This window comes from Molossus molossus, unplaced genomic scaffold, assembly GCF_014108415.1.
Source record: "Molossus molossus isolate mMolMol1 unplaced genomic scaffold, mMolMol1.p scaffold_m16_p_15, whole genome shotgun sequence".
NCBI lineage: Eukaryota > Metazoa > Chordata > Mammalia > Chiroptera > Molossidae > Molossus > Molossus molossus.
Genome location: NW_023425350.1, coordinates 32,075,364 through 32,101,827, shown reverse-complemented (window position 1 = coordinate 32,101,827; position 26,464 = coordinate 32,075,364). Strand labels below are relative to the sequence as shown.

General features: G+C 38.6%; 1 protein-coding gene and 1 pseudogene across 1 annotated transcript in view; one reads left to right on the top strand and one right to left on the bottom strand.

Moving 5' to 3' along the window:
* The window catches only part of SOCS5 (suppressor of cytokine signaling 5), a 63,337-nt gene extending 42,282 nt beyond the window's left edge, over nucleotides 1-21,055 (bottom strand). Inside the window, exon 1 of the mRNA XM_036263230.1 lies at nucleotides 20,933-21,055. The gene's annotated coding sequence lies outside the window, so the exon portion shown is untranslated. The remainder of the gene's footprint in view (nucleotides 1-20,932) is intronic.
* Nucleotides 18,384-18,770, top strand: LOC118630958 (annotated as a pseudogene).
* Nucleotides 21,056-26,464: the final 5,409 nt, after the last annotated feature.

The window sequence follows — 26,464 nt, the reverse complement described above, 5'->3', positions numbered from 1 at the left end:
GTCTCTCCGGACCGCAGGCCGACGCTCTAACCGCTGAGCCAAACTGGCCAGGGCTGATATTATGTCTTAATGTAAATTAAGAAATTAGCTTTGTTTTCCATATGAGACGTCAGTAAATAGGCTTAGCATGAAACCAGCTCCCCTGATCAAACTGAGTTTCTAGATCTACAATTGCTGAGGAACAGACACCAAACTATTCAAGTTAAGGTCATTCTTTGAGTTCTGCTATAAATGGTGCCTCCCTGGAGAAGATGTCTATTTTGTTCATTAACCACAACATTCCTTTGTCTCTTCTTTTGAATATTAACTTTCTCCACTGGACTTCTAACATGTTCTATATATAGCAAAAAAATGTGAAGTTAAGTCAATAGAGTGAGTTCATGAAGAGCACCAGGTCCATATGCTTAAGATGCCCTGGGTAGAGACAGCAAATACAATATTTTATTAAGAAAACTAAAAACTATAACTTCCATTCTTTCTTTAACATAAGGACATCTACATTTACAAGAAGGTGGGCAATAACAGTGGCTGAGAAAGGAAGACAAAAACATCTTAAAAAGAAACTGCTCTGGGAAAAAAGAAAAAAGGAAAGAAAGCAATATTAAATAATCTTCAAGTGTACAAAGAAGTACTTGATAGAAACTGATACTTTCAAACTATGAAACATGGGACACTGCTTTAGCTTGGAAAAACTTTAGAATATATAATATACATATAGTGTAAGAATAAATGCTCCTTTCACTAAATTTATACAGATAAAGCTCAAGTTAAAGTATCTGCAAAAATGGACAAGAGGCATGGTTAAGATACGAAAACCTAAAATCATTTAAATCCTTCTTCCCTTATCCTCCCAATCATTATTTTTTTCAGAATTTAAAAAATTAAAGTAGTTTTGTTTTTTTGATGACTATGAGCATACTACATGCATACTGTAGAAAATGTGAAAAATATTAAACTGAATACAGAGTGGGACAAAAGTAGGTTTACAGTTGTGAGTATGTGAAACAGAGTTTATTCTTGTATTATTAGTTATTTATTATTGTATTATTTTCCATATAAACTGTAAACCTATTTTGCCCTATCCTGTATTAAATGACTGAAAAATCTAACTACTCAAAGTTAGCATATTTTATTAAATTATCATATCATTTTAATAAATGTTTACCTTTTTAAGAAACTAAAAGTATCATTCAACTTTTTTCTTTTTTCTTTTTTTTTTTTTTATCCTAACCTGGGGATATTTTTCCATTTTTTGTACAGATAGAGTGGGATGGAGAGAGAGGAAGGGAGAGAGAGTGAGAAACATCGACGTGAAGGGACACATCGAGTGGCTGCCACCTGCACGACCAACCAGGGCTGGGGACAAACTGCAACCGAAGTACGTGCCCTTAGCGGGAACCGAACCCGGGTCTCTCCGGACCGCAGACCAACGCTCTAACCGCTGAGCCAAACTGGCCAGGGCTCATTCAACTTTTTTCATTTATTACTTGTACACATTTTCTTATACATATACTCTTAAATATCCTAAAGCTCATGATTTTTACCACCTGCCAATTTTTTAAATTATCATTAGTATACTAAACAAAAAAATGAAAGAACATGATTTTTATGGTTTTATAGATTTGGTTATTTTATTTTATTTTATTTTTTTATCCTCACCCGAGGACATTTTTCCATTTTTTGTTCAGGTAGAGTGGGAGGGAGAGAGAGGAAGAGAGAGAGAGAAACATCGATGTGAAAGGAACACATCGAGTGGCTGCCACCCGCACAACCAACCAGGGCCGGGGACAAACTGCAACGGAGGTCCGCGCCCTTAGCGGGAACTGAACCCGGGTCTCTCAGGACCGCAGGCCGACGCTCTAACCGCTGAACCAAACCGGCCAGGGCTAGATTTGGTTATTGTGGCTGTAGTATAACTTAATCATTTAAGAGGCTTCCAATATTTTTAACATTACAAACAGCATTTTTATGAATAAGTAACAGATGCATATATACATTTGTGAACATCTCTTATTTCCTTCCAATAAATTACAAAAAATAGAATTTTGGACAAAGGGTTCATTATGAACATTCTTTTTTTTTTTATCCTCACCTGAGGACATTTTTTGATATTTTGTTCAGATAGAGTGGGAGGGAGAGAGAGAGAGAGACAGAAACATCGACGTGAAAGGGACACATCGAGTGGTCGCCACCCACACAACCCAACCAGGGCCGGGGACAAATTGCAACCGAGGTACGCGCCCGTAGCGGGAACTAAACCCTGGTCTCTCCAGACCACAGGCTGACGCTCTAACCGCTGAGCCAAACCGGCCAGGGCTCATTATGAACATTCTTAAGGATTCTGAATATTGCCAAATTGCCACTGTAGTGGACTGAATGTGTGTGTTCCCCTACAATTCATATGTTGAAATCTAATCCCCAATGTGAAGGTTTTTGAAAGTGGGGCAAGACTGGAACCCTCACAAAAGAGATTAGTGCCCTTAGAAGAGGCCAGAGAGCTAGTAGCTAGCTCTCTTTCTACTATGTGAGGATACAAGAAGTCTGTAGTCTACAATTCTGAAAGGGGTCCTCACCAGAATTCGGCCATACTGGCATCATGATCTCAGACTTCTAGCCTCTAGAACTGTGAGAAATACATTCTGTTGTCTATAAGCCACCTGTTGTGTATAATACCATAAATTTATGGTAATTTGTTATAGTAGCCTGAGCTAAGACAGTCATTTAGAAAGTTGTACCAATTTATGCTCCTACCAATAGCAAATATTTTCCAACACTTGATTCTTTTTCACATGACAGACCTATTGAAGCATGCCATCAATCTAATGATTCTAACTTCTTAAGCTTTTTCCATAATCTTATTTCATAAGCTTAGAGGAAAATCTTTTAGAAAGTAATAGCTCTTGCAGTAAATAAATATTTATCTGTGGTTGAGCAATGTTTCCACTGTTGCTTTTGTTTAACAAATTTACCTCTGTTAATTAAAAATAGTAATGAGTTGTATAAATCCATTTTAAGGATAAAGTTCTTCTGTCTGTGTATTTGTAATAAGAGATGTTGGAAATGATGAAGATAACCATGGTAAACTGAGTTATTTTTCTTTCTTTTTTCCATATTTTCTTCTTTGAATTTCTGTGTATGGCTTGAAAATTAAAATATGAACTAGCATTATATTTAATTAAGCCATACTCTAAGAAGTATGATACCTCCAAAATTTTAGTTTTCAAAAGAAAAATTAAAATACAATTCTATACTTCCATTTTCAGTTATGGAGTAATTGGGACTAGGTTAGACCTCCTGCTGTAAATGACCATAAAACTGGGCAATATATATAAAATATTATTTTCAGATGTAGGACAATAGGCAGCGTAGGACTCTGATTCCTGAGACAAGGAAAACAAAGACTCATGAATGCCCTGGCTTTCCACTTGTGCTGCAGGATAGAGAAACCTCAAAAGAGCACAGACCTCACTGAGTTGAGAAAACAGAGCTCAAAGTTTGAGGCTACTGAAGTACCTGTAATTAAAGGGGCAGAATACAAGAAAGAAGGGAACTGTGGAGAGAAAAAGTTTCAGAAGTCTGTAGAGACATCTACTAATTATTTGCGTAGAGATTAAGCTGCATGTGCACAAGGCAAGACTCCATGAAGCCTCCAAGACTCCATCAAAGAATACATGCTGGGGAAAGAACACCTACAGAATGCGAACTGAACAATGAACTATCTGAGCTTGCAAAGGTCTGAGAGACATTCAAATTCCTGGCAACTAGAGTGGAGAGATCTCATTAAATATAACATGCACTGAACAGAGATCCCAGAAAGACGATGCCTCTGTATGAGGGCTAAGCTAGTCCTAGAATAAAATTGCTGAAAACAAAAAATGAAGACAGGGAGGAAAAAAAGATCTCTTAAGCAGCCAGAGGAGGAAAAAAGGCATATTTCATCAAGTAAGCAATGGTAATAATGACCTCTCTTCTCACCCTGACCAGGTGGCTCAGCTGGTTGGAGAGCTGTCGAGCTGTCGGTACTCCCGAAGGTTGTGGGTCTCCCTCTCTGTCTTTGTCTCTGTCTCTCTCTCCCTCTCCCCCTTTCTGCCTCTCTAGAATCAATGAAAACATATCCTTGGGTGAGGATTAAAAAAAAATAAAACTTTAAACAAAACAAACAAAAAAGAATGACCACTATTCTCATCAGAAACAATTTAAGCTAGAAGATACTGAAATGCTTTTAAAGTGCCACATGGGGGCGGGGGGCAGGGTGGAGCTGTCGATGCAAAATTCAATATTCCTCATAAATATCCTTTAAAGATGAAGGCAAAAGGGAGTAACAATGTTCAGATTTGTCCTTCTAACATAAACAAGTAGAAAACTAGACAAATTGTTTTCAGGCAGTGTGGAAACATGATCCCTGAAAGAAGGAAAACAAATGCGGTGAGCCCCCAAATTGTCCCAATTTTGTTTGTAACTACAACACAGGGAGGGGGAACCCAAACAGAACCAATGGTCTCACGGAATTGAGGTGACAGGGATTAGAGTTTTGGAGTCAGTCTGAGAAAGCTAGAATTTTCAGGGCACATTACTACAAAGGACGAAACTAAATGGAAATGCTCCAAAAATCTGCAAATGGGGTCTCCTTGAGTTTCTGGCTAAATACCAACCTGTGTGTGTGGTGTGTAAATCTGTGAGGCTAGACAGAGAAAAACTTCCAAGAAAATAACAAATACTGGAGAGATGGGGGATCTCTAAGCCAAACAACTCCCACAGTTCATACAGTGCCAGAATCATTCAGTTTCTACCAGCCAGGGTAAATAAATGGGGCAATCAAGGAAGACACAAAAAGGGGTACAACTCAATAGTGGTATAAAACTAGCCCCTAAACTGAAAGCTTTTCTAGAACTGCCCCCCTAAAACAAACAAACAAACAAAAAACCCTGAAAACAAAACTCCAAAGATCAAGCTGATCCACAAATAAACTAACTGCCTGCCAGAACAAAACTTAATATTCAAGGAAGAAAAAATAAAAATCAAGAACTCAACATAACAACTCCATAAAAAATTACCAGACATAAGAAAACATAAGTGGTAACCTATAATCAAGATCCAGAACTGGCAAGGATAAAGAGAATTTTAACACAAGGACTTGTATTAAATAGCTATTAGAAAAGAATTTAAAGGCTTAAAGGAAAAGATGAACATAATGAAAATAAGAGAAAAATCTCAACAGAGAAGTGGAGATTATTTTTTTTAAACACCAGTGGTAATTTTAGAACTGAAAAAAGAATGTCTAATATAAAAAAAACTAATTGGGTAGGCATAATAGCATATTGCATAAAAGAAATATTTAAAAATCAGTGTACTCGCCCTGGCCGGTTTGGCTCAGCGGTTAGAGCATTGGCCTGCAGTCCAGAAAGACCCGCTAAGGGTTCGGTTCCCGCTAAGGGCACGTACCTCGGTTGCAGTTTGTCCCCGGCCCTGGTTGGTCGTGCGGGTGGCAGTCACTCGATGTGTTCCTTTCACATCAATGTTTCTCTCTCTCTCTCTCTCTCCCGCTCTCTCCCTCCCACTCCATCTGAACAAAAAATGGGAAAAAATGTCCTCGGGTGAGGATTAAAAAAAAAAAAATCAGTGTACTTGAAGACAGGCAACAGAAACCTTTTTAAATAAGGAAAAGAAAAATAGATCAAAAGAAAACTGGACAGAACTTCAGTGATCTGTGAGTTGATAGTAAGTGGTCAAATATATGTAAGATTAGAGTCTGAGAAGAAAAGAAATACTTGGAAATTAAAAAATTTGAAGAAAGATAACTAAAAATTTTACAAATATGATTAAAATAATACACAGATCTAAGGTGCTCAATAAACCCCAAGGATAGACAGACACAAAACCACACCAAGAGGCATCATAATAAAGTTGCTGAAAACCAGTGATAAAAAAAAGCTTAAAAGCAGTCAAAAGTAAAAAACAGTACATACAGAGAAACAAATATAAGAATCATGATAGAGTTCTGGTCAAACACTACGCAAGTAAGATAGTGGAGTAACATCTTTAAAGTGCTGAAACGGGCCCTGGCCAGTTTGGCTCAGCAGTTAGAGTGTCAGCCTACAGACTAGAGAGTCCCAGGTTCGATTCCCATTAAGGGCACGTACCTCGGTTGCGGTTCGTCCCTGGCCCTGGTTGGGGTCGTGGGGGTGGCAGCCACTCTATTTGTCTCTCTCACATCAATGTTTCTCTTTCTCTCTCTCTCTCTCTCTCTCTCCCCCCCCCCGCTCTATCAGAAGATAAATGCAATAAAAATGCAATAAGTAAATAAAGTGCTGAAAGGTGGAATTCCTGAATTCTCTATGTAGTAACAATAACTTTCAAAATAGAAGACAAAATGAGAGAGAGAGAATGTTTCACTGTAAGAAAATAAAAGGAAATTTTCGAAGCAAAAGATATATGATACCACACACAAACTTGGATTTACACAAAGAAATGAAGATCTAAAAAATGGTTAATAGAAAGATAAGTATTAAAAATATTTTTCATTTTTAATTTTTCTAAAAGGAAACTGCCTAAGAAAAGCAAAAAAGAACAGAAACAGAATTAAAGCAGCACATATAAAGTCAAAATGTATGACAAAGCACAAAATATGGGAGGAACTGGGAGTATACTATTATGTAAGATTCTTGCATTACATATGAAGTGATACAACTTCATTTGAGGGTAGACTGTTTTAATTAATTATAAGAGCCACTACTACAAACTTTAAAGAGATATATTTCATAAACCAATAGAAAAAATAAAAATAGAATCATAAAAAATAACCCTTCCATCCCCAAAAGTATGTTTTTTACTCAATAAAAAAGTTGTATCAAATAAAAAAAAAATCCCAAAGCAGATAGGAAACAATGGAAAAAGAACAAATGGTAAGATGGTACATTTTAATTCAACTATATCAATAATTACATTAAATGTATAATATACAGATGATATATTATAGAACTGTACACCTGAAACCTATATAATTTTATTAACCAATGTCACCCCAATAAATTCAATAAAAATAATGTAAATGGTCTAACCTAGCAGTTGGAAAACTTATTCTGAAAAGAGCCAGAAAATCTTTTAGACTTTGAGGATCATATGGTTTCTGTCCCACAGACTTAATCTTGCCACTGTAGCTTAGAAAGTAGCTATAGGCAATATGTAAATGTATGGGCACAACTGTGTTCCAATAAAACTTTATTTAGGTGGTTGGTAGAGTTCTGCCAGCCATAGTTTGTCAACTCAGTCTAATCACACCAAATTAAAAGAAATATTGTCAGACTGTATAAAAAGCAAGACCCAACTCCATGTTCTCTACAAAAAGCTCACTTTATTTTATTTATTTATTTTTTAATCCTCACCTGAGGACATTTTTACATTTATTTTCTGATAGAGCGGGAGGGAGAGAGGGAGGAAGAGAGAGAGAGAGAGAAACAATGATGTGAGAGAGACACATCAACTGGTTGCTACCCACACGACCCCAACTGGGGCGCCAGGGACAAACTGCAACCAAGGTACGTGCCTTTAGAGGGAACCAAACCCGGGCCTCTCTGGTCTGCGGACTGACGCTCTAATCCCTGAGCCAAACCGGCCAAGGCAAGAAACCCACTTTAAATATAATGATATAAATAAGTTAAAAGTAAAAGGATGGAAAAAGATATACCATACAAATATTAATCAAAAGGAATTTTAGTATCAGAAACAGAGATTTCAGAACCAAGGAAGTTACCAGGGATAATAAGGAACATTTCATAATACAGAGCGAGTAAATCCATCAACAGGATTTAACACTATTTTCTTTTTTTTATCATCCTTACCCGAGGACCTTTTTCCACTTTTTGTTCAGGTAGAGTGGGAGGGAGAGAGAGGAACAGAGAAAGAGAGAAATATCGATGTGAAAGGGACACATCAAGTGGTTGCCACCCACACAACCAACCAGGGCCGGGGAAAAACTGCAACCGAGGTACATGCCCTTAGCAGGAACTGAACCCAGGTCTCTCTGGACCGCAGGCCGATGCTCTCACCGCTGAGCCAAACCGGCCAGGGCGGATTTAACACTATTAAATGTGGGTGCACCTAACAATGCTGTAACAGTGCTCGAAATATAAAACAAAATCTGATCTAACTGAAAGGAGAAACACACAAATCCAAAATTGTAGGTAAAAACTTCAACTCTTCTCTCTCAGTAATTGAAATATGGACTGAGAGGTCCCAGTAGGATTCCTGATCAGGGCACATGCCCCATTGTGGGCTCAATCCCAAGTGGGGGGGCATGCAGGAAGCAGCTGATCCATGTTTCTCTTTCACACTGATGTTTCTCTCTCTCTCTCCCTTCCTCTCTCTCTAAAAAAATCAATAAAATATATTTTAAAAAGGCCCGGCCAGTGTGGCTCACTGGCTGAGTGTCAACCCATGCACCAGGAGGTCACTGGTTCAATTCCTGGTCAGGACACGTGCCCAGGTTGTCGGCCAAATCCCCAGTGTGGGGGATGCAAGAGGCAGCCAATTGATGTTCTCTCTCATCAATGTTTCCATCTCTCTCTCCCTCTCCCTTCCTTTCTCTCTAAAACCAATAAAGAAAAAAAATTGTTTTTAAATAATAAAGAAAATATATGAAGACCACCTAACTTAACTGACATTCACAGAACACTCCACCCAGCAACAGGAGAATATACATTCTTCTCAAGTACATACTGAACATTCACCAAGATATACTATATGTTTGCCATAAAACAATCAGAAAGTTTAAATGGATTGAAAATACAGGGTGGGGCAAAAGTAGGTTTACAGTTGTTCATATGGAAAATAACACAATGAATAAATAGTAACATAAGAAGAATTATGTCTTTTACTCACAAATGTAAATCTACTTTTGCCCCACCCCGTATTAAGAATATGTTCCCTGACCACACAGCATTAAATGAAAACACAGTAACAAAAGGATACCTGGAAAACCCCAAATATTTGAAAATTATTTGACAACATTCTTCCGAACAATCCATGAGTCAGAAAAAAAAACTACAAGAGAAATTAAAAAATATTTTGAATGAAATGAAAATGTATAGCTTTAAATGTTGATATTTAAAATAATAAATTTTAAAAATCAATGTTCTAAGCTTTCACCTTAAAAAAAACTAGAAAATGTACAGCAAATTAAATCCAAAATAAGGAGGAAGGAAAGAATTAATGAAAGAATTCAAATCATTAAACAGAAAACAGATAAACCCCAGAAAAAAAAATCAACAGAACCAAAAGTTGATTATTTTAAAGAACTGATAAAATTGATAATCCCTAGCTAGACTAATCAAGGTGGAAAACGAGAAAAATGAATCCAATATTAGGAATGAAAGAGGGAGCATCAATACAGATCCTACCAACATTAAAAGGAAATAAGGTTTCATGAAATGTATAATTTCTTTTCAAACTGATAAATTTGACAAATTAGATAAAATGGACAGATTCTTCAAAAGACACAAATTACCAAAATAGGCATAAAAAGAAATAGATCTGAAGAGTCTTATAAATGGTCTTTTAAAAACTGAATCCTTAATTAAAAACCTTTCCACAAAGAAAACTGCAGGCCCAGGTGGCTTCATTGGTAACTTCTATCAAACATTAAAGGAAGAACATCAATTGTACCTAAACTCTTCCATAAAAGAAAGAACAAAGGAACATTGCTGGTAGAAATATAAAATTGTAAGTCCACCTTGGAATTTCTTCTGTCAGTTCCCCAAAATGTTAAATATACACATATTCTATAACCCAGCAATTCCACTTCTAGATATCCATCCACAATAAACGTGTGTCACAAAAAGCCTTTATAAGAATGTTCATAGCAGCTTTAGTCATAACAGTTGAAAACTGGAAAAAACAACAACAACTAAAGAACCCCTTTCCATAATAATAATAAACAAATTATAGTATATCCACACAATTGAATACTGGTCAGCAACCAAAAGGAAGTAACTATAACATGTAACATGGATGAAGCTGTATTTTAAACAAGAGCTTCATATAATTTTTATGCCCAGGAAAGTTTGAGAACCATGGTTATGGAAGTACATAAGAAAACAAAGAGAGAAAATATAAAGGATTTAGGTAATTTATAAATTAATCCGTGAACACCATAAACTATATGTAACAGTTGTCATCTTCCCTAACTGCTTAATTGCCATTTAAATCATGTTACAATACTCCTCTGTTCATATTTAATTTTCTACTTGTGTGCTTCAGGGAGTTCAAATTTCAAATTTTAGTTTTCAATCCTCTACCCCAATTTCTCATTAATCCCATCTCGAATGGTACATTTTAGATAACAAATCCTGTTCACCAGTTCCCTTGCTTTTTCTTCCTTAATATTCCACTTTCTTTGTGCTATTTTTCCTACCTCTTTAATGGTGTTCTTACTTTTTGCTGCACAAACTTGTCTTTCTGCCCCCTTTAAAACCGAACCAAAAACTCATCTTTTCCACTAAGTGCTAAACCACCTCAGATTCTTTCCAAATTCTCTCAGTACTTGAAGATCTTACTCTTAATATATGTATTTATTTTACTGAATTTGGACATCTATTATAATGACTCACTAACTCCATCCCCTGGCTTAGAGAGTAAAACCTTTGGGTTCAATGAATTTAAAAGATTCCAGTCCTCTTCAAGGTTCATTCTCTTGTGCTGTTTTTACTCTTCTCTCTGGCTTTCCATTTACCAGAGGCTTAAATTCTATAGGGCTTGGAGTGGTAGGAGAGAAAGAGAGGCAAAGAGATGGTTGTTTATGACTGCTCTGGACTAGATTTTACAGAAGATGAAAAAAGCCTTTTGGGCTTTAGTATCTGTTCAGACTACCTCACCGGCCCAAGGAACCAAACAAGATTCCAAGAAGAGACTTCAGGTGAGGAATAAGGAAATGTGTTTGTCTATGAATTCCCTGTGCTATACTGTATGGCCAGACAGGATGCAGTAGTTTCAAAGACACTAAAATATTTCTGGCTTTCTGGCAGAAAATACTTCTATGTAGTCTTTTTTTAAAATATGTTTTTATTAATATTTTTAGAGAGAGACAGAAACATTGATATGAGAGAAACATCGATCGGCTGCCTCCTGCACTCTCTCCACTGGGGATCAAGCCTGAAAGGTGGGCATATGCCCTGACCGGGAATCCAATTGGGACCTCTCAGTCCAAGGGACAATCCTCTGAGCCACATTGGCAGGGCTCTCTATTTATAAGGCTAGGGGGTGGAAGTTTGACTGGAGGTGGGCAAAAGGTAAATATTAAAAAATGTCTACACTCTCAAACTAAGTGCCAGTACTTTTGTTTTGCGTACATTACTTAGGAATTACTCATATAATTTCACAACTTTCAACTATAAACTATGCCTTCCAAATCATATCTATAAACCTGACCAGGCTCCTGAGCTAGATCAATATTTCCAACTGACATCTTGGTCATGTTTTTACTTATGTAAAAAGCATAATTAGTTATCTGAAAGCAAACTCAGTATTCCCCCTCGCAAACTTGCACATATTATTCTACTGCCAAATCAGGAACCTCAGACTCATTCTCAACTTTATTATCTCCAAATACTAACCAAGTATGGAACACTTAAACTCCTAAATATCTCTGAAATCAGTGCTCTTGTTTCTATCCCACTACAAATCCCTTAATTCAGACCATCATTATCTCTATCTTGAACTAGGGCAGAGCCATAAATGACATCCTTGACTGTGATCTACCTACCAGAGGCCAGAGAGACCGCCGTATATACACTCATCCTGCCACATATACTTGATGAATAAATATCTTCAATCTCTGTTCCTCCAGACTATTCTCTTTATACTACTATGACTAGTTTTCTAAAACACCGAACTATTTGTGTCAATTTTCCACCTATAAAACAAAATAAAAATCCAAACTCCTAGTATGGAATATGAAACTATCCACAATCTGTTTCCATGTTACCTTGGTTCCAGTCTGACTTCCTAATTTTTTTCTGCACTCATTTCAGCAAATCAAACGTCACCCTTTTCCTTAAACACACTATGTCCTTTCTTTTTAATAATCTAGAATAAATAGTAACTCAGTCCTGCTTATTTTTATGAGCACCCTTATACTATTTAAAGCCATTACATCTGTAATGACTAAAGAAACAATTAGATAATATAGCCAACTCTCAGATTACTTATTAACATGGTCAGTATACACTACCTGCTGAGCTTCTTCCTTACAGTAAATTAATGTTAAAACTCTTCAGTTACAGACTTATTGCCCTCCTTTTGATTCACAAGCACAAACAGAACTGTAATTCAATTTTCTTCACATATCCATTTCCTTTATTTCACCTTGAACACCTCTTTTCCCCACTTCTGTATCTCCTCTTGCACTTTTCTCCTCCTGCTAAGTTTTCAAAACCTCTTTGTCTGCCTTTCAAAAGAACATCAGTATTCTTCTACCACTTTTAATAGTATAGCACATAAAAATTTACAAAGCACTTTCACATACTCAGTTGGTTCTTATAACATCATTTTTGGGGATTTTAAAATCAACAGATATAAAATATGTGTGTGTATAATATATATAGCAGATGCTGCCCTTATATATAAAATATAAGACACTTTTCTTATATTTTAACTCAAATTTGAGAAAATTGCAGTTCAAAAAGTTCAGTGACTCATCTAACATACTGCTTTATTCCCTCTGCCTAGAACTCCATAACCCCTCTTCATCTGCTTCTCTCTTAAGACACAGCTTCTGCTTTCTCCTCCTTCCAGAGCAAGGTTATGCCTGTTTCAATGCTATCAGAATATTTTCACACCACTAGAAGAATCCAGGTATCTGAACTCCTACTCTGGTGTTTTTGCCTACCAAACAATATTTTCCTCATTAACTAATATTACATTTATTAATGCTCATTAATTAGCCAACATTTTATAAAGTCAAAAGGAGAAACATTTTATGGGTAGCCATCACTGATTTACCAACCTCAAGGATAAAACTGTACACCAAAATATTCCTAGCATTCCTTAAAAATCAAGAATTTAAGGAATGTCTCTAAATCCTCTGAAAATATCTAGATACTGTCTCTTATGGTAATGACATCCAAAGCTGCCACAGCAAAGAAGTAAAACTGCACTTCATGAACCCTAAATTAAACTATTACATGTTTTAAGCGATGCCTTTTAATATCTTGGGAAACGTTTAGGATTAACAATCAAAAGACCAGGGCCACAGTCCCAACTCCAACACATATTTGGCTGACTTGAGAAAGTCACTTAATCTCCCTGAGTCAAATTTCCACTTTGATAATGCCACCTACCTTTCACAATTATTAAGAAAATTAAATGAAAGAATGACTGCAAATCACTTAGCCTAGAATACAGCAGTCAAAAAATGGTAAACCCTTTTATAATTATTTTTATATACAACACCATTTTTGTTTTAAGAACCATGCCCAACAACCCTTAACATGTTCCTAGACTTTGTGGCCCAGCAGCAACTACAACAAATGCCTTCAAGGAAGTTACTTTCATGACTTCTGGATCCCCTTCCTGGGTCATAACTCAGGTCCTAGAAATATAATTTGGAATATCTCCTCCTAAATGCATTATCTTGTTTCTGCCACATGAAAAATCATCAAAAGATGTTCCTGTAGCTTCTCCTTGTTGGCAAGACTTTTAACTACCTGGAACGGCACACAGAGTCAGCTGCAAATCTGGCAACTTCTATTGCCAGTATGTTTTTTAATCACTTGTTTAAAAATGTTAAATGAAATTGGTCCCGGCACTGATCACCTGAAGGTTAATGAGGTTGGACTGGTGTCTCATGTTAATCATCAAAGTCAAAGATTAAATAAATAAGTAAATCAGCTCCCCTTTGGCCACAGACATATTTGGCATATCTGATTGACTTTTTTTTTTTTTTTTTAGAGAGAGAGAGAGGGAGAAGGAGAGAGAGAAACATCAATGTGAGATGTTTGCTTTGCACATGGGCCCCGACCTGGAATTGAACTGGCGACTTTTTTTTCAGTGCATGGAATGACCCTCAACCAACTTAGTCACACCAGCCAGGGCTAGAGATATAATTTTAACCCTTAAGAAATTACTTGGTCTTCTCCCAATAGATTATACTTAATGTTTAGTAAATTTACCCTTTAGCTTTAGAAAATACTTCAGCAGTTTTCCTGATAAAAAGACATGCTAGTCTGACTGGTGTGGCTCAGTGGTTGAGCATTAACCCATGCACCAAGAGGTTGTTGGTTCGATTCCCATTCAGGGCACGTGCCCAAGTTGTGGGCTCGATCTTCAGTATGGGGTATGCAGGAGGCAGCTGATTGATGTTGATGCTTCTCTCTCTCATCGATGTTTCTATCTCTCTCTCCCCCTCTTCCTTCCTCTTTAAAAAAAAAATCAATAAAAAACATTTTTAAAAAGACATTCTAATCTAGGGGACCCAAGATCTATGCCAGGGCTAAACTCCTACAAAATCCTGGTTTTCCTCAACATTTTCCTCTATCCAACCTCCATATATGTAGGCTTAAAATTCAACTCCCAAATCATTTCCATTCTATCTTTCATGTTCCATTTTTAATACATATAGTATTTAAATAAGCTTCTATCCTTTTATCAATCCTTTGAAATACAACATATCATATACTTGATTACCACCTGTAACTGAAGAATCTTTCTGAGAATAAAAAGACTAGATAGCCCTGGCCAGTTTTGCTCAGCGGTTAGAGCGTTGGCCTATGGACTGGAGAGGCCTGGTTCGGTTCCCACTAAGGGCATGTACTTTGGTTGTAGTTTGTCCCCAGCCCTGGTTGGGGTCGTGTGGGTGGCAACCATTCAATGTGTCTCTCTCACATCCATGTTTCTCTCTCTTTCTTCCTCCTTCTCTCCCTCCCACTCTGTCTGAAGATACATGCAAAAATGGCCTTGGGTGAGGATTAAAAAAAAAAAAAGACTAGATATTATTCCTGTAATAGTAGTCTTCAAATTGAAGACAATTGCAGAGCAGATAAGCCCATTTCAAAAATAATTTTTTCACCCTGGTCAGTGTGGCTCAGTGCATCAGCCCATGCATCAAAGGGTCATGGGTTCGATTCCCAGCAAGGGGCATGTACCTGGTTGCAGGTTCAAACCCCAGCACCATTTGGGGCATGTATAAGAGGCAACCAATTGATATGAGAGAGACACATCAATATTTCTTCCCACTCCCAGGAAGATCAATGGAAAAAATATTCTCGAATGAGGATTAACAAATAATAATAATAATAATAATAATAATAATAATAATAATAATAATTTTTTGAAATTATCTTCATCACTGCTTCCTCTTATTAATTTTGATAAAAGATTACTATGTGATATCTTATCAAAGTAAAGGTAAATTGAATTTTGGTGTTAAACAGCATATAGAGTGCTTATGAACTATTAAGAGAACCCATGGAAATATATTCTCAATATCCTGTATTTGGAAATGGTGTAACTACAGTCTCTCTAAGTCATTCCTTAGAATTTGTAACCTACATGTAGAATAAAGCTACTTGCAACTAATTCTCAGCTAAAGCATTCAGATGTAAATTTACCTAACATTAACATGAATCAACAGTTCAGCCAATTACCCTTCAATATTACTTCTGCCCTCATCAGATTCAAAAGCTTCTTTCCCCCCTTAAAAGAAAGATAATCAGATAAGCTAAATGAAGAATTTTTAGGTTGGGCAAAGCAAATAATTCATATTTGCCCTCTGTCATTCTCTAACATCTACATTGAAGCTAAGAAAGTAATTTGCATGGTTCATATCTACCCAGTCCACATGTCCATGGATTTTAATTATAAGTACCAAGCAATTCACAACGCCATAATTATTTTTAAATACACAAAGAAAATTCCAACTTAATAAAAAATTGAGCAATAGTATTTTATTATAACAAAGTATTTCTGATGTCTTTTGAAACCATATTTAACTAAATATTTTTATTCATATAATTAGATTATGCACTAGACCTCAACAAAAGATCTGTGTAATAAATTCTATAAAATTTCTAAAAGTATGTCATGAGTCCAAAAATATACAATAAATTGCAATAATTTCATAATCTTTATTAATCAAAAGAAGATTAGGAATTGGTCACTCTCATACATTAAAACTTTGTAAAAATAAAACAACCCTGGAAACTTTGATGGTTTCGTGTAACTCTTTTAGCCCTGCTAGCATTACTTCAGATTAAAGGGATGACCCATGTATTTAACATTTGATATACCACTAACAGAATGCCTGCCTAATATCTAAAACAATATAGCAAGAATCTACTACTGCCATAATGAATAGGCCTTTGAGTTATAAGTTGTTTCTGATTTTAATCACTCACTTGTAAAATAAACTCAATTTAATGAACTCTTAAAAATAAGAGCAATTTTAAAAAAGATCATGTGAAATATACTTAAAAATAACTGAAATTAATGTTTAAAAAGAGGCATAAAAATAAGCAATTTAAAATGAACAAAATGTTACAAAATTGGAGTTGCACACATTTTATCACTAAAACCTAATAGTTTAATGAATGAAGTCATCAAAATCTTCAGTTACTAAAAAGCAAGGTTCAGTGATCTTCTCATGGTTCCACTGGTAGAAAGGGGTTTAATAACAGACCTTACAGATTCTTGGTTTCCTTATCTAAGCGTACCCAGTAGGCCTCTAGAACTCAGTAGAGTATCTGCAAATCGATTTTTAACATTTTGGTTCTAGAATAATGAAACTGCAAGGAGGGTCTCCGATAACATTTGGAAAAACAGACACCTAACTTGATATGCACATCTAATCAAAGGTCCAAGGTAAACAGAGGAAGGAGAAAAAAAAAAAAAATGAGAGCATCATTTGCACTACTGCCCTTAAGGCAGACTATTATTTTGTCATGTATCTATCTAGAAAATTCTGTTTTTGTGGCCTTATAGTGACTTCATTAACAGCAAGGAAACAATTGGTCATACAAGAGCCTATACCTAATGAACCATAAAGAATAATGTCTAATATTTGTTGTACCCTTACCATGTGCTAAAGAAGCACTTTTTATCCTCGCCAATACCCTATGAGGTAGGTACTTTTATTACCCTCATTTTACAGTTGAGGAAACCTAGGTGCACAATAATTAAATAACTTGCCAGAGATCATGTTATTAAGTGGATAAAATACAAATCCAGTTTTTCTCCAATACAGCTATGACAGAAATTATGTTTTCATAATTATCATGTAATTCTACTACTGCTCTTTTTTTAAAGGTTCTAGAATCCATTTTAATATAAAACCCTCACACTTATTGAAAATAATATTTTAAATATATAATTCACTTTGAAAATGAGCTTTTTGAAATCTGAAAATCTTTCTAGCAATTTTTAGCATAAAAATTATAGAACACTAGCCTACCTAAAAAGTTTATCTAGTATTTTAAACTTGATGACAATGTGTCCCTTTCTAATGAGAGAAATATCCGCACTTCCACTAACAACGCAGTATATTGTTTTAAAATTTTCAGCAAAAGCCCATCTAGTTTTACATCATTTCATGTATAAATGGAGTCAACTCTGAGAATGTGGAACAACTAGAACTCTTATACACAGCCAGTAGGAGGGTAATATGGTACAAACATTTTGGAAAACAGTTTGGCAGTTTCTTAAAGAACAATAACAACTACAACCACAACAAAAAAATCACACCTTGTATATGACCCAATCATTCTACTCTTAGCTATTACCTAGGAGAAATAAGAGCATTTATCCATACAATGATTTTCACATGAATGCTTACAGAAGCTTTATTTTTTTAATAACAAAAGAATAAAAACAACCCAAATGTCTTCAATAGAAGAATGAATAAGCAAATTGTGGAGTGGCTATATAATGGACTATACTCAGCAAATAAAAGGTAGTGAACTATAGATACAGACAATAACATAGACAAATCCCAAAGTAATTACGCTGAGCAAATTAAGCCAGATAAAATCAAGTACACATTATATGAATTTATTTATATAAAATTCTACAAATGCCAAGTACTCCATAGTGACAGAAAGCAGATCAGTGGGTTGGCTGGGAATGGGGGAAAGGCAGAAAAGGATTACAGAGACAGGATATTTTAGGAGGCAATGAATATGTTTATCATCTTGATTGTGATATGGTTTCGTAATTGTACATTTTAACATGTGAAGTTTATTGTTTGTTAATTATACCTCAATAAAGCTGTTAATACTGAAAACAAATAGTAGTCAACTCAAACTTTCCCATCCCTAGAAGGGAACATCACAAATAATCTAAAAACCATTTATAGTTGGCACTAGTTTAGTTTAAACACTGTGTTTTTCCGTGCTGCCGTAATGAGGCGCATGAACATACTGGCTGATGCACTCAAGAGCATCAACAATGCCAAAAAGAGAGGCAAACTCCAGGTTCTTATTAGGCCATGCTCCAAAGCAATCGTCCAGTTTCTAACTGTGATGATGAAGCATGGTTACATTGTTGAATTGGAGATCATTGATGATCACAAAGCTGGGAAAATTATTGTAAATCACATGAGCAGGTTAAACAAGCGTGGAGAGATCAGCCCCAGATTTGATGTGCATCTCAAAGATCTAGCAAAATTGAACAACCTGCTCCCGTCTGTCAGTTTGGTTTCACTGTGCTGCCAACCTCAGCGGGCATCATGGACCATGAATAAAAGACAAAAACACACAGGGAGAAAAATTCTGGGGTTCTTTTTCTAGGGATATAATACATACATGCAAATAAAATGCCTCAATGGAAAAAAAGAAGGAAATAAACACTGTGAATGTGATACAACAGAAAAACCCTGGACTACACTCCAGAGACCTGTCCACCAATTTTGTCCCCTCCACTGCTCTGGGCCTTGGTTTCCTGAACTGTAAAATAATCATCTCCATGGTCTACTCTTCCAGATCTAAAAGAAATGTGACTCATACACATTCATCTTTTTTCCAAGCTTCCAATTCTCATTATGTAGTTATTACTTCATTATGGTCCCTTAGTTCTACAAATGGAGAAAACAGCTCATTCTAAACACAGGTGATTGGGGATAGCCTTTCCGACCAGTACTTTACTACAGATGAGTCTCAAGGTGAAAAATGTAGAAGCTATTATAATGTTAAAAGGTGTTAGGTTTCAATATTTTAAGCTACTGTTTTATGTGCCAGTACATTCTCTCTAAGGACGAACAGTAAAATTCAAGGACAACAGAGAAAAAAAAAATGTCCATTAATTATTCAAGAACTAAGATGCCAACTTAAAATATTAACTTTTTTGCAGATTTTCTCTGACCAATGAATTGCATTAAAAGGCAAATCTGATCTATAAAATTTTCTCACATACCTTTATGTACACCCTAAAAAAAGCTTTCATTTTGTAAATTATGAGAAAATTAGTACCTAATAAGTGATCAAGGAAACATTTAAAAGATTAAAGACCTAGCTGTGCAATTCTTAGCTGCTGCTTCTCAGTGACATGAAGAACCTCTATTGGCTGCCAGAGAGGTGGATTCTGTGGACTGCCACTCACTGTCTAACCCTGGGATGCATTCTATGTTTCTAACCCATTCTCAAGAATGTTATACAAATACAAGATTCTTCAAATTAAACTAAGCATCTGACATTAAGATTCTCAACTGTTAGTAAACTCAACCTGATTTTAGTATTGGCTTCTAGACTTCTAATTTACCAACATCTTTCTAGTTCAACCCTTAAAAGTTAAAATATCTTAAAACTTCTATAGAATCTGTGGTTCAATTTTGCATGACCTTGTAAAGAAACCAAAGCAAGGAAAAGAAAGCATGCGAATTACTTATTAATTTTGTAGAACAAAAGTCAGTAGCAAACTATAACAGTACAGTCCAATCTAAATGTTAAATTGGGATGAATTAAGCCACCGCTATGGATGAAGAGATCTGAAGAAAGGATCTTCAGCGCCTGGAGAAGATGCTACAAAAGACTTTAAGGATGCAGCTTTGAGAATTTCCAGCAAAACCGATAACTTGTAAAACACCATCAAACGCATACCTACATTAAAAAATAAAGGATAACTGACAAGATCCAGCTGCAAGCCACCTTTTGGTGGTAATGCCAAAAGAAAATGTCAAAATCATCTCGTGACTCCAATCATCCAGTTTTCAAAGTTAAGACCCAAGCCAAAATGTATACCTAAATTGTTTCTTAGCATCTTTCTTTAAATGCAACGCCCTCTCCGGAAAGTCACTTCGCTTCAGCTACTTGAACGCCCAAATCCCAGTACTCAAGAATCTTAGGACCCCAAGCAGTTGCAGAGAGGTCTTCCAGCACCTGCCTGCGCGTCCCTTTCTACCTGGGGTTATATACCCCGAAGCTGCTCCAATCACTTACCCCATCCAAGCGCCCCAGTTCCTCTACTCATCTCCCAGTGGACCTCTTCTCTTCGACCTTGAGGACCCCCCCACCGCGATCGGAGCCTTAGAGCCCCAAGTGAGTTGGCGGGTGCCCCCTTCCCTGCAGCGCCCTGCATTGCCCCACAATCTCCGCTGGCCTCCTCCCCATCTACCTCCACCTGGATCACGAACGCCCTCCTACTAGACCGGGGCGACCCCCTTTCCCTTGGACACCCCGTTCCTCCAATCAGAAAACAATTCCACAGAAATGCATCGAGAGCCTACTAAGCGCAAGCTCCCACTACGCGCGGCTTGGTCTGCACCGGGCTCTCCGTCCCACGCCCGCGGTCTCCTTCCCGGCCAGACGGACGACGCTGCCTCCGCCCGAGGTGTGGAAGCGCCGGCCGGAGGCGGACTGCGCCAGGCGCGGGTACCCGGGACCGTAGAGGCTGGGCGGCACGGGAGCCGGGGAGCGATGCCGGCCGGGCGCGGGCCGCGGGCCGCGGGGACACTCACCGGTCGGGGCGCTCGGGGCGGCCACATCCAGGGGCACCTGCGGCCAGGCAGGATGGGCCCAGACGGTGCAGTCACCGAGAGGGCGAGTGCGCCCGCCCGCCGGTCCCGTCTCCTCCGAATGCCTGAGCAGCCCAGTCTCGCTTCCTCCGGACGGAGCTCGGGGACCCCAGCTCCGCCGGATGCCCCCGCCAGGCCCCCACCCCCTCGCCGGGCCGCCTCCCCCTCTACACCCGTTTCCCCTCCCCCCTCCCCCCAACCCCCACCGGAATGGAAAATACCTCCCGGGGCGGGGGGCGGGGGGGCACGCCTCTCTGAAGGGCAGCCTACCGTGACCAATAGCAGGCGGGGCTCCGAGGGGGCGGGATTCCTAGCGGCCAATCCGGAGGCATGTAGGTGAAGGCCGAAAGAGGGAGGCAGGGAGCAAGAGCGGGGCTGCCCGGGAGTCAGGGAGGTCTGGCCGCTCGGGTGCGCGCTGTGCGCGGCTGCCATTTTTGAGTCGGGCAGCAGCGACGGCGGCCGGTCCGGCCCGAGGGGAAAGGGAAGAGCCAGTCAGCTGGTAGAGGAGTGGTCACGTGAACTGGAGGGGCGGGGTAAAGCGGGCTGCGGCTCGAGGGGAGGGGTCGGCGGCGGCGAGTCACGGGGGCTGAGGGTGGTCACGTGGTCAGAGTGGGGGCATGGGTGGGCTTGGGGCGGAAGGTCAATTTGAGGTGGGAGAAGGAAGAAAGCCTTGCCCTGGTGTCAACTCCGTTAAGGAAAAGGAAAGGAAAAATGATGAATGGATAGTGGGAACGCCCGGTCAGAAAATGTGAATGAGCCTCCCTGGCTTCTTCCAGCATGGAGCCTCCTCATTACTACAGCACAAGATCTGCGGAAATGGGCACTTCATTTAATTCAAGCACTGCCAACCCTGCTCCCAGCTGTCGCACACAGGCCTCACACATCGGACGCAGGGGTATTGTCTCCTTTTTGCCTGCACTTTATATGGAAGGGCACCCGCTCTAGAAATGGCTGGGTGGGTAGCAGCTCGTAGTTGAGGTCTGGTGACGCTGCGAGGACTTTCCCTCTGGCCGTTTGGAAACCTGTCGTCCGTCCTTCACTAACTCACCGGCCACTTCTGTGTTAGGCATACCCACCATCGTGTTCCAACATCTCCAAACGTGAAGCAAGCAACTACAAAAAAACACTTGCCCATGAGACCCTATCTAGTTCTTGTGCTTATTTCAATTAATGCTTCAAGTACGGGCTAAATTACACTTCCTACCAGTCCACTGAAAGTGCTCCCCTTGAAACTACCTGTGACGCCCTGGCCGGTTTGGCTCAGCAGTTAGAGCGTCGCCCCTGGACCAAAGAGTCCTGGGTTCGGTTCCGCCAAGGTCACGTCCCTTGGTTGTGGTTTGTCCCCACCCTGGTTGGGGTCGTGCTGTCGGCAACCAGTCGATGTGTCTCTCCCACATTGATGTTTCTCTCTCTCTCTCTCTCCCTCCCCCCCACTCCGTCTGAAGATAAATGTAAAAAACAAAAGCAAAAAACTACCAGTGACATACATGTAGCCAAGGGTCACTTTTTAGTTATTTGATCTCTGTTGCAGTAGATTCTATGGGCTGTATCCCTCTTGAAGCTTTTTTTTTTATCACCCCAGTGCACCCTTCACCCCATTTGCCTTGAAACCATAAACCCTCAGATTGTCTTTCTTTTCATTTAAACTGAATCTGTTTTGTGTTGGCTCTTTAAGAGAGTCCAGGATGGGATCCCTAACCCTCTCCTCAGTTGTATATAGTCTTCCTGTTGCACAGTGGGTGATCTAACCATTTGGATGGCTTGGTATACCTTTAATGTCATCACGATCTGCATATAGAAGTGCTTCTGGACAGCTCCACTTGAGCTTAGTCGTTGGAACTGAAATACTTTCAGAAGTCCACAAAATCTGTTCTTTCTCTCTTCCTTGTCTTCTTTTGTAACATCACCATCCATTCACTTAAACTAGGAATCAGGAACCTGGGAGTAATCCTCCATGCCACTCCCTTACAGTGTAACACCTCCCTATTCCTTCTAATTTTGTCCTGTTGATTAGATTTACTAAATGCATTTTCCCCTCCATTTCTACAGCCACTGCTTCACCGTGGGCCATTTATTCATTAAGCCAATATTTACTAAGCACTTTACTATGTGCCAGGCATTATTTGAGATGCTTAGGCTATAGTGATGAATAAAACTGATACGGTTCCTGAATGGGGTGAGACATATGCAGAAGTGTATCAGTAAAGTTTCACATAAACAAGATAGTTCAGGGAGTGTTAAATGCTATGAAGACAACCCCCCCCCCCCACAACACCAATACAGACAGGGACACCTGCAAGGACCTCCTGAAATTGTTGCCCAGCTCTTCACCTCAGCCTTTCCCCCACCCCCAAACACTCATCCTTTCTCCTTATTCTCAAAGAGAATGAGGCCCAGATCCTTTCACCTGGAGTCTTGATTTCATTCCCTTTCATTTGTCAGAGTTTTCATCTATCTTTATGATACAGTTGCCTGAATGCAAATCCCCCAACTAGAAGATAAGCTACTTTGAGGGCAGGGATTATACCTTACCTCATACACCTTTGTGTCTCCTCAGAACCTTGGCCCAGAATAGGTGCCTGACATCTGAATCACGCTGCCACAAAAGCATCCCTGGCTTAAATCAGGATGGGGAGTCGGCGAACTCACCTATTAGGGTGTAGTGACAGTGATGCCTCATGGCAGAGGACAGGGTAATAATGAATTAGATCATCTGTGTTGGTCCCTTCCAGGCCTGGGATTCCATGATGCAGTGCCCCATGTGTGGCAGTAGTTGCTTCATAAACGCTATTTATTTTACAGTGCCAAGTACATGTGGGCAATTTAAAAGTACTCTTTGTTTCCAACCCAGAGTACTTTGGGTGGATTGCCAGGATAGGCTCTGCAGGAGAAGGTTGCAGTTGCCACTTCACTTTGTGTTTCCAGGCCCTTGGGTATTGCACTCCAACAGGGAAGGAGATGTTGCCAGTTCCAGCATAGTCATTGTAATTAAACCCAAGTTCTGGCAAAGGGCAGTACATAATTATGAAGTATTATTATGGTTTTTATCATTATTAGACACCCAGCTGCCCAGCCCAGGAAGCCACAGTAGTAAAACACTGAGAAGCCAAGCTCCTTTCCCAGCTGGCATGAATCAATACCAGGTGTATTGGCACACAGGCCTGCAGCCCCACTCATCAAGATGAGTCCCTGTCCCCTCTATTTAGCAAGATAAAATTTTAAATAAATAGAAAGAGAAAATGTAAAAGAAGACCTTTGCCACCACATCTGAATTGAGTTCTTTTCTTTTCCCATTTCCTCAGAATGATCTCATCTATGTATGTATTGTATAAATCCTTTCAACTTTATCCTTGACCTGCCAGCTTCCTAAACATCATTTCCTAATGTCTCCTGCGGATGTATTAGTTAGGGTGAGAGTGCAGAGCGCAGGTAAGAGTGCTTTTACTTTTCAAAAAACTTATGCTACAGACTAAATAATTCAAAAAGTATAGTCAGGCTTGACATCTTCCTTTCATTAAGTGCCTACTCAGTGCCATACTCAGCATTTCACTTATGCCATCTGACTTAATCCCCACCACCCTGCAAGGTAAGTTGTATTATTCTCATTTCCTTCAAGGTCTCAAAGACTTAGTAAATGACAGAACTGAGATGTGAACACAAAGATACAAATTTGGTAATTGTATACTCATGGCAGATGTGTCCGCACTGGTGGATGAATATAGGTATCAGACTTCACCTTCTTCTATGGAATTAAAAATTGTGGGTTTTTTTGTGCAAAGTAGATTTTAAGCTGAGCACTGAAAGGACAATTCAGAAGTGATGCTGAGGAAATGGTGCCATACAAGGAGGCCAAATTGGCCTTAAGCCTAAAATCAGTCAATAAGGAAAGATTTCTTGTTCAGCAATGAGTCATATTTTTCAAGTACCTGTCTTGTTTCAGCTCTTCCAAAAACAGAAGTCAACCCAGGTGGTACAAGATGGCTGAGGATGAAGGAGGGTGGTTTGGGGAGGGAATCGGGTTTTTAATGGAGAAGTCCCACATGGCCCATAAACTGGCACATCAAGCCCTGGCTTCTGGAACAACTGAAACCATGGCAGCTTTCAGTGCTGCCAGTCAGTGATTTTTAACGGATATGTGTAGAACAATTTCCCATTCTCTTCTTTTTTCTGAAATCAACTGATGAACAATTTAAAAAACAATTTATTTATCACTATGTTGTATAAAGCAGTTTACTTCTATTTTTAGGGTGTTTTTTTTGTTTTTTTTTTGTGTGTGTTTTTTTTTTAGGGATTTAAGATAAAATACACCCATTTTAGTATATAGTTTGATCTATTTTGAGTCATGTATACCTTTATAACCACGATAATAATTATGAAATAGAACATTTCATCAAGCCAAAAAGTTCCCTGTGCCTCTTTTGCAATAGGAATTTTTATACAACTTGTAATTTGATGACTCCAAAAACTAGATCTCTAGCTTCAACATAGCTTTTCAAGTCTAGGCCTATAATTTTAGCTACCTGTTTAACATAGACATTACAAACAGGCACCTCAAACCAAAATGAGTAAAAGATAAATCTTAGCTACACAAAAATCTCCATCTCCCTCCTCAAATCATTTTTTGTTTGTGTTTTGTATTCTTTAAGTTGGTTGAGATAATCATCATCTACCAAGTCATATAAGCTAAAAATGTTTAAAAATAATCTTTACTCTTCCTTTCTTCCACCTCCCCGAAAGTGATTCTAATTCACACATTTTGTAACCTGTCCTTTCCATTTCCACTATCCTCCCTCAGACACTTAAATTTGCTTGCACGATCACAAAAAAAAATGCCTAACTTGTTTCTTCATGCTCCAATTCATCCAGCAATCTGCCATTCTAATTTTCTTTTGAAAACCCAGATTTGACTGTTTCAATCCCCTGCATTCAGGGACTACCCAACTGTATACAAAATGGCACTGAAAATCTTTCACAGAATGTGGCCCCAACCTCTCCTTCTGGACTGCTTAGCTCCCCACCACATGGAGCATGTTATACATTTTCATCTTCCTCTCCTTTTTACCACATTTCTGTCTGAAATGGGCCTCCTTCTCTTCATGGAAACTCCTACTCACCTTTCACAGCTCCATTTATATGACTTTTCCTCAGTGAATCCTTCCCAGACCTCTCCCAACAAAAAGTCTCTTTGTTATACTTGACCTCCCACAGCATGTTATATATACATTTATCACACTGAATAGACATGGTGGTGAAATAGAACAGCAGAGATAGTCAAAATATCTGGGTCTGACTTAAAAATCTCATTCGTTGTTTGCTATGCCATTCAAAGCAAGTCACATAATCTCTCTGGGCCTCAGCTATTTAATCTATAAATTGTAATAACAAGTATAATAATAATCTACCTCATAGGACTCTTGTGGTGATCAAATGAAGTAATTATAAATGTGAACATGATTTGCATTATGTAGATATTAG